The sequence below is a fragment of the Mastomys coucha genome, chromosome X, assembly GCF_008632895.1.
Source record: "Mastomys coucha isolate ucsf_1 chromosome X, UCSF_Mcou_1, whole genome shotgun sequence".
NCBI lineage: Eukaryota > Metazoa > Chordata > Mammalia > Rodentia > Muridae > Mastomys > Mastomys coucha.
The window spans coordinates 90,683,235-90,693,499 of record NC_045030.1 but is presented as its reverse complement, the minus strand read 5'-3'; positions in this window follow the sequence as shown (position 1 = coordinate 90,693,499).

Genomic DNA, 10,265 nt, shown 5'->3' with positions numbered 1-10,265 from the left:
GTGTGTGTGTGTGTATGTGTAAAACGGTTTGTCTATTTGTTCAGTCCTGGGCACTGAGTGAATAAGTAATATAATAAATAATTTTTAGAATTTTCACATAATTTTAACAAGGGTTGTTCCACTTTAAACTGTAGTGAAAGTGTGTAGATGGAAGTAGGAGGGATAGAAGAGAGGTAAAAATAATCAAAATATATTAAATACACGTATGAAATTGTCAAAGAAGAAATTTAATAAAAATTACCCAAGGACAATATAGAGATTTGTATTAGTTTGGGATATTATTGTTGCAATAAAACACCATGACCAAATAGCAAGTTAGGGAGAAAGGGATTTATTTGGCTTACGTTTCCACATTGTTGTTGACCAGTGAAGAAAGTCAGGACAGGAACCCAAACATGGCAGGAAACTGGAAGCAGCCTCTGATGCAGAGACCATGGAGGGGTGCTGCCTACTGGCTTGCTGTTCCTGGCTGGCCTAGTCATCTTTCTTATAGAATCTAAGCCTACCAGCCTAAGGGATGATATCACCCACAATGGGCTGAGCCCTTCCACATTGATCACTATTAAGAAAATGCCTGGAGGCCAGATCTTACAGAAGCATTCTGAGTCTCCCTTCTCTCTGATAACTCTAGCCTATGTCAAGTTGACATAATACTAGCCAATACATGATTCAGTTTTTATATACACAAAACAAAGGTTTTAAGAAAATGTAATTGGCAACTGTTTTAGGGTTTATATTGCTTAAATAAAATACACCATGACCAAAAGCAACTTGGGACAGAGTGGGCTCTCGCTATACATCCCAGGTCACACTCAACTGAGGAAAGCCAACACCAGAACCTGGAGGCAGAAATTCAAGCAGAGACCATGAATCAATGTTTCCAGGCTTGCTCACCTCCTGGCTTGCTGGGCCTGCTTTCTTACACAACATAGAACCCCTGCTCAGAATTGACATAGCTAACAGGGAACTGATCCCTCTAATATCATTAATTTTTAAAATTCTCCACAGACTTTCTCAGTGGCCAATTTCATGGGGTTATATACTTAGTTGAGGTTCCCTCTTTAAAGACAACTCTATTTTGTGTAAACTTGATAAAAATCTAACCAGGATATTAAGCTATTACAAACAAACATTTTCATACATTGCTAGTAAACCATGAGACAATTTTAATGAAGGAAAAGATGACTTTATATACTCCCATACATGTGCAGTTGACTTTTGATCCTATTTTTGTGCTTTGATAGAAATGCTCAAGCATTCTGAATGAAATATGAAACGTTATACTACTCATTAAAGCAATGTAATAATAAACAATCAAAGCCAAAATAAGTGAATGTCAAGAGGAAATTGATTAACTCAGGCTACATCTATACAGAAGAATGCTATGCATTGATAAAGGAAAATGTGGCCTTTATGTGCCAATAACACTTCAAAATAAATAAATATGACAAGACATTATATAATATGTTATCTCTTTTCTTTTCCTTTCCTTTCTTTTCTTTTCTTTTCTTTTCTTTTCTTTTCTTTTCTTTTCTTTTCTTTTCTTTTCTTTTGTTTGTTTGTTTTTATTTTTCCAGACAGAGTTTTTCTGTGTAGCCATGGCTGTCCTGGAATTCACTCTGTAGACCAGGCTGGCCTCAAACTCAGAAATCCACCTGTTTCTGCCTCTCAAGTGCTGGTATTAAAGGCATGCGCCACCACTGCCTGGCATGTTATCTCTTTTCTAAAAAAATAAAGTTAATTGCAGTGAATGTAAGTTTTTTGAGTTTACAAGTATTTATATAAATATAGAAGGATAAAATATGTAATATGAATTTTCATCAATACATTGTTGAGCGTGGTGGGTAGGGATGGGAAAGTAACAAAAATGTAGCTGACAGGTTTTTAAATGGTCTACATATATGAAAAAAAGATAATTCTATAAAGTATGATGTTATGTCCCTGGTTTTCATTGTTTGAAATATTATTTAAGTAATAATTTAAATTTATCTGTTCATTTTTTTGTAATATAGTTATCTATACAGTAAAAGAAAGGGTTTTTTTGGATGAGCTTGGCATAAAACCATTAGATAATTTTCAAATATAATACAAGAATTTAATTGTATTTTTAAGGATGGATAGCCATTGCTTACTTCCCCTACTATCAAAAACTACAGCAAGCTACTTGGAAAATGATTTTGAACCATTTTTGAAGTACAAAAATTATATAATTCTCTGCTATGAAGAACAAGAAAATACTATTGGTACTCTAGCAGTAATTACAATGTAATTTAGTAGATTGACTATTTGCTAATTCATAAGGCAAGAGAAAAGTAAATGAGATGGTTTCTCACTATGTAGCTCATGGCTGTCCTGGAACTTTTTGCATAGTTCACACTGCCTTCTAATTCTCAAAATAACAGACCTATATTTATGTTTATTGACAACTTGATAGATCATTGACTTATTTTTAATTAAAAGTAGTCAACCTTCTTTATTCTTCTAGGTATATTTTAATGTCCTTCTATGTATACTTTAAAATGACATTAGAAAAAAATGGGGCTGAACAGACTGTTCAGTAGTTAAGACCTCTTACTATTTTTGCATAAGACCACAGTTTGTTTTTTGGCATCAATATGGTGACTCACAACCATCTGTAATTCCAGTTCCTGGGATCCCTCAGATTTTCATATCTTGACAGGCACCAGTGGGGATATGGCAAACAAACCTATACTCAGGAACAAACATATTCACATAAAACTAATATAAGTAAACATTATAAATAAATAAACAAATAGAATAAGAGGTAGGCAAATAGAATTCTTTGAATGACTTTAAGCATGTTATCTTGTTTTTTGAGAAAAAATTAACAGTACCTTCTTCATTTAAATATGCTGTTCTAAGTAACTATTTTTAATCATTATTTTAATGATTAGCCTTAGTTTTTTATTAGATGTTTTCTTTATTTAGATGTCATACAATATCTCCTTTCCTAGGTTCCCCTCCAAAAATAAATAAATAAATAAAATAAAATAAAATAAAAAACAAAAACAAAAGCAAAAACAAACCATTGTTCCCTCCTCTTCCCCCTGCTCACTACTCTACCTTCTCCTCCTTCCTGGCCCTGGCATTTCCCTACACTGGGGCATAGAACCTTCACAGGGCCAAGGGCCTCTCCTCTCATTGAAGGGAAAGAAAATAGTAATGCATTACATGTTTCATATCAAATATTGCATTCTGACCCATACTTGCAATAATATAATTATAAATTGATTTTTAGTAGAGACTTTAAATAAAATTAGCTTGGCAAATGCTAACTGCTGGACAGAAAGTCTCTGTCCACAAGGGTGAACTCCAGGTGTCAAGTCAGAATCCTGAGCTCAATCTTCTGCAGCTTGGTAAATTTCATTCCTGGTGACAGTTAAATTGGCAATATGGAGGACAGCACAATCAAGTACTAATCTCATTTACAAAGGACATGCAAACAGTCTAAGGTATGCATTACCCTTCAAGAAATCTTCAAAAGCTATTTAAGTTTTATGATAGAGGCCCAGATCAGCAACTCCCTTGAGAGCTAACCTTAGCTGGAATTGGAAAATTGTTTTACTCTAAGAAAAGATTCATCTGTAATAATTAGAATGTGACCCACAGGGGCATTTTAACTAAAATTATACCCACAATATATTTAGTGGTTTTTTTTTCAAAATTTGTATTTTATAAGGGGTTGGATTAGTCTAACAGATGTATGACCACAAATTGCAAAGATAAAGTGCATATATTGCATTTTAAAAAGCAATTGAAGACAGAGGATCATGTTAGATTTAGAGCGGAATAACTTCTAATTTAAAGCTATTATAAAAGAAGTAAATCACATTTGAAGTTAAAATATAAATTTCTCAAAGAAATACTAAGCAATGAACTAAGAAACAGAAATCTTACTAATATTTTGAATGTAAATTTATTTATCAAATGAATATTTGTAAGTAAATAAAACCAGAAACTCTATTAAGAATAAAATATTTGAAATATAATGTTCTTTCAATGTGTCCATCTATCTTTAAAAATAGGAAACAGAATTAGTTCATGTTATATTAATATTTTATATTATACTATGTATCTTATATTTAGTCTTTGATTAATACCCTTTTCAATATGATACCAGCTTGGTAATAGATTCCAGTAAAGACAACAACCAGCCTCTATAATTCATTTTTTTTCTATGTCCTATGGGGAATTCATCTGTTCTATCTGGCCTCACAAGACTATTTCTCAAGAACATTTTCCTATGTACTCATAACCTCTTAATCCTAACTGAGACTAGGAAAACATTTTTAACAGTCCTTCCTTGAGACTAATTCATAGCCCCATGAATAGTCCAAAGGGTATGTAGTCTCTTTTCCTGACCCTAGCTAACATGAATTATGTATTTAGTATATACCAGTGATATATATCATATATTTTAAGAACATATAAATGAGCCCGGTTGTGGTGATGCATGAATTTTATTCTTAGCATTCAGGAGGCAGAGGCAGAAGCAGGTAGATCTCTGTGATTTCGAGGCCAGTTTGGTCCACAAAGTGATTTGCAGGATAGCTAGAGTTACACAGAGAAACCCTGTCTAAAATAATAAGGATTATAAGAATACTACTACTACTGCTGCTGCTGCTGTTGCTACTACTACTACTACTACTGCTGCTGCTGCTGCTGTTGCTACTACTACTACTAGTAGTAGTAGTAATACTACTACTGCTGCTGCTGCTGCTGCTGCTGTTGCTACTACTACTACTACTACTAGTAGTACTACTACTGCTGCTGCTGCTGCTGTTGCTACTACTACTACTGCTGCTGCTGCTGCTGTTGCTACTACTACTACTACTAGTACTACTACTGCTGCTGCTGCTGTTGCTACTACTACTACTACTATTAATAATAATAATAACAATAAGTAAGTAAGTAAATAAATAAATAAATAAGAACACAACAATGTAGCTACAACCTTTCATAAGACTTTAAATGTTATCAATTTTGTATATAAAAATATAGACATTTCATATGGGCACATGATATGGTTCAATGAAAGAGAGTGACTGCTACCAAGTCTAATGACATGAATTTAATCCTATGGTCCCATGTGATGAAAGGAGAGACTGAGTATTATAAAGTATTACACATGTGCAATGACACACACATGCCTTGTTTACACCCCTTAATCTTCATATAGTCAGTAAATTCTCATTGTTTGGTCAGGATTTAGAAGATTGAAATTAGATCTCTACTTCTCACTCTGAACAAAAATAAGTTAAACATTAATCAAACACCATAATGTAAATCCTGAAACTTGAATTTTTAGAGAAAAAATTTAAATATACATACATAAGCAAGACATTAATAACCTTGAGAAATAAAAGTGAGAACTGACAAATATAAAAAGAAAATACTATACTAACATCAAAGGAAAAAGAAAAGAAAAGAAAGCCTATAAGGTCAGAGAAAATAATTACTGCTTATATATTTGACATAAGATTACAATGAAAATATATCAAAATTTCAAAAGAATCCCAACCTAACGACCCAATCAATGAACAGAAGTTTATTAAACATGAAATAAAAAAGCTTAAATAATATATTAACTATATTGAATATTTTTAGACAGTGAAGAAATACAAATTAAAACTACATTGAGATTTCATCTCATTCAATTTAGACTGGTTATCCTAAAGAAAATAAATAGCAACAATTCTTGTGAGAATGAAGAGAAATAGAAGCCATAAACACTGCTGATGTGAAGGTAAATTTTACCATCCATTGTGAAAACAAGTATAGAGGCCTCCCCCAAAAAACTAAAAGTTGAATTACTATATTAAATGTCAATAATACTTCTGGGTATATACCAGAAGGAATCTAAGACAACATATCAATACAATATTCAAGATATGCAAACCATGGTGATTTTACAAACAAAGAAATAGATATATAAAATGTGGTATGTATAAACAATGGAGTATTATGCACTCATGTAAACGTAACTTTTTTTTTGCCAGATATAATTATAGTCTCAGAGGCTTGCAGCAAAATAAGCTCACTATTTCTACCTCTTTCTGAACTCTGACTGGCTGGTTCCACTTAGCTGTTCTGATTCAAGCTCATCTCCAAGATGACTGATTTAGTCTTGTATCCGTCATCTTCCAACTGAATTGCTCTGCTTGCAAAAACTGCCTCTGAACTCCAGGAACTGAACTGCACTGAATGCATGAACTGAATGAAACTGAATGGAACTGTATAAACTCAACTGAACTGAATTGTACTCAACTGAACTGCATTGAACTGAACTAGACTGAACTTCACTGCATTTCCTGAACTCAACTGACTACCTTCACTTAACTGTCCTCCACTTAGATGTCATTGTTTGGGATTAAAGGTATGTAATAAAAGTGTGTCTCTACTCTAGATAGGATATACACCCTTAGAAGTGATATTATTGTTTATTTAATTTATAAAAATTCTAATGAATGCATGAAAATCCAGAATCTCTGTTCATTGTAAGATTAATTAAATGAATAATTAATAATCTGTGAAGAGACAAAAATATACTTTTCAAAAGTTTTACTTTTTATAAGTGTCACAATCTGTAACTCACTAAACTGTGCAGCAAAGGAAAATATGCAGTATGTATCAAAAGCTGAAACTTAAGAAAACTTTCTTATTTAAATTTGAATTAAAAAGATAGAGTTAAGGGGTTCCCTTTATCCTTTACGTCAGGTGGTAGTCATTTTTTGTACATATTGATACATTTTGGCATAATTAAAACCAAAACAAATAGAGTAATTCTAATGAAATGACTGCCATTTTCTATCTATGCAGATGGTTCTCTTTTTAACTTTAAAATGATTCCCGATTCTCATCCCCTTGGAATGGGAGAGTAATTAAGCTTGTTGAGTACAGTGAAAACAAAATCTAAAGGCATTATGCTAAATAGACAAGTACTTGATAAAATCACAATTCTAACCAGATGGAAAAATCTATAATAATAAATGACATGAAAACTAATTTATACTTAGTGTTTAAAGTATTCTTTCCTGTCTGTTGGGAGAACTCTCTTGAAAATAGGATGGCAGACTGTTTTTGTTTTGTTTTTGTTTTGTTTTGTTTTTACCTTTTGAACTCCTGTAAAGATGTTCACAACATAGTCCTTATTTCTAGTCACATGATATCTATGTAATGAATTGTGAATTCTTAAGATCCTTGCTTGCTGATATTCATTAACTCTAACAACAGCTTGTCAGAGAATGGTGATAGGACATTCTATAACCAGCTTCAAAACTCTTGTCTTTTTCTTTTAAATAATCTGGCAAATCTAGTTAGTGTTTTCTATATTTGCATGGGTGAGGAGGAACTAACTAGAGCATGGGCATCTTATAGGTGCCCATATTCTCAATAAAGAATGATTCTCTTTTCCTCAACAACTATCAGCTGCTAATAACTTCTTATTATGTGGAAGGGTCATGAGAACATATACCATCTTTGCTGAAATTCCAGCTGGCTTGAATACATGCAGGTGTTGTTAAGGTAACCACATTTGCTATGAATTTATGAGTGCAAAAGTAATGCCATATCCAGAAGACAATGCTTCGCAGTTCTCTGCCTCCCACCCTCTATATTTTCTATTATGTGTGCATATGGATAATTAGATCAAAAGATTCCTTCCCACAACTTTAAAGGTAATGCAGTTTCTACACATATGAAGGAATCTATGAGTATATTAAAGTGAATCTGAATACAAAATAGCATCCACTGAGCTGCAGCCAAATGAATCCCAATTGGTTGGACTAAAGCTGCACTTACTAATAGAACCGGAAATATAGGCCAGGAACCATCTAAGAATTCTTATTAAATATTTAAAACACTAAGACATTAAAAAATAAACACCAAGACATCAAAAGTACTAAAAACAAACACTAAAATATTAAACATTGAAAACAAATATTAGAATATAGTGTGATCTTGGCTTAATTAGATAAGACAGTTATAACAACTTTAAAGCCTAAAGTGCCTGCCAAGGAGGGCTCAATTTCCACAAGCAACAGAAATTCATCATAATCTAAATGAACACAGAAAACTCCCCCTTCAGTTTTTCACAGCATTTTCTCCTTTCCATGAATTAAGGTCACACACTACAGATAGATAGTAAACAGGGTGTCATGGCCCCTTTCCTCAAAGATCCCCTTCTAATATGCAGATAATGCTACTTTCAGTTCAACCAAATTATTTCATGACTACATTTTTTATTTAATTCTCTGTTATCACTGCCATCAAATACATGATGTGCTCTCAGAAAACACTTCCCAGAAAATTTCACCTCAATGATACTTGTCTCCTTTTAATCACTACTAATTTCTTAGCTGCTGCTAACCAGCATCAATTATCCCAGTAGTCCCTTTTATTTTTAACTTTAAAGCCAGAACCACATGGCTGAAGCTGCTGACTTCTGATGCTTGCAGGGGCTGGAACATGGCCCCTTTTTACTATTATATTATCATCAGCTTTCTGTTTTCCAAATCCATCACAAATTAAGCTTGGCTATGCTGGAAGTTGCTCTGGAGACTGACTTTGAACTCAGAGATTTGCATGCTTTCTCCTGAGCACTAGGATTAAAGGGATGATCCATCAAACCTGGATTTTAAGTTTTTCTTCACCTAGAACTTGCTCTGTTCTAGGCTGGCCTTGAACTCAGAGATCTGGTTGTCTGTGCCTCCTGGAATTAAGGGTCTATACTACCATGTCTAGACCTAAATTCAGCTGAGTGGGATCTTGCCTCAAGATCACTACTCCCTTAATTCAATTTCATATCCTTGAGCACAGGATTCAGTTCCTTTTCACTTGCTGGTGCCCCATTCAAAGTCAAACCATACATTTTATATTTTTTTTTCTCAGTTTGCTATGCTTGTTTAAAGTGCTCTTCATGAGACTTAACCAGAGAACAAAGTCTATTGTACTGTTTGGTCTTTGTGTCAACTTGACACAGGCTGGAGTTATCACAGAAAAGGGGGCTTCAGTTGGGGAAGTGCCTCCATGAGATCCAGCTGTGGGGCATTTTCTCAATTAGTGATAAGTGGGGAGGGCCCCTTGTGGGTGGTGCCATCCCTGGGCTGGAAGTCTTGGGTCCTGTAAGAAAGCAGGCTGAGCAAGCCAGGGGAAACAAGCCAGTAAGGAACATCGCTCCATGGCCTCTGCATCAGCTCCTTCTTCCTGACCTGCTTGAGTTCCAGTCCTGACTTCCTCTGGTGATCAACAGCAACATGGAAGTGTAAGCTGAATAAACCCTTTCCTCCCCAACTTGCTTCTTGGTCATGATGTTTGTGCCGGAATTGAAACTCTAACTAAGACATCTATGATGGGAGTTTCTGAGATTTCTCTTGTCACTGCAATTAATCTGAGTCTCTTCACCTTAGACTCAGGCAGACTCTTCAGATAAGGGCAGAAAGTAGCAACATTCTTCACCAAAATACCACAAAAACAGTCTGTAGGCCACATATTGAAATTTTTCACTGAAACCTCTTGGGCCAAGTCTGCACAATTCAAATCACTCTCAGTGACAAAGTCTTCCATATTCCTGTTAGGATAGCTCATTAAGCCCCATTTAAAGCATTCCAGTGCTTTCTAAATTCAAAGTCCCAAAATCCACATTCTTCCAAACAAAGCATGGTCAGGCCTATTACAGCTATAGCCCAGTCCCTAACACCAACTTCTGTCTTAGTTAGGTTTTGCTGATGTGAAGAGACACCATGACCAAGGCAAGTCTTATAAAGGACAACATTTAATTGGAACTGGCTTACATGTTCAGAGGTTCAACTCAGTATCATCAAGGCTGAAACATGACAGAATCCAGACAGGCATGATATAAGAGTAGCTAAGAGTTCTATATATTCATTTGAAGGTTGCTAGAGAAAGACTTAACTTCCAGGATGCTTTTGTGAGGGTCTTAAGCCCATGACCACAGTGACACACCTACTCCAACAAAGCCATATCTCTAAATAATGCCACTCCGTGGACCAAACATATAAAAACCACCATAGTCTTGGTCTCTCTCCACAGCAACAGTATAGTAGTTAAGGCAGAAATTGATACTAGACATTGGGATATCACTGTGGCAAGCTCGATTATGCTATTTGTTGGAAGAATATGGAAGGCTTTGGAACTTTGAAATATAAAAACAGTTGGATATTTTAAGTAGGGCTTACTGAGTTGTCCTAATAGAAGCATGAAAAAGAGTGCCCAGGGTGTTTTGA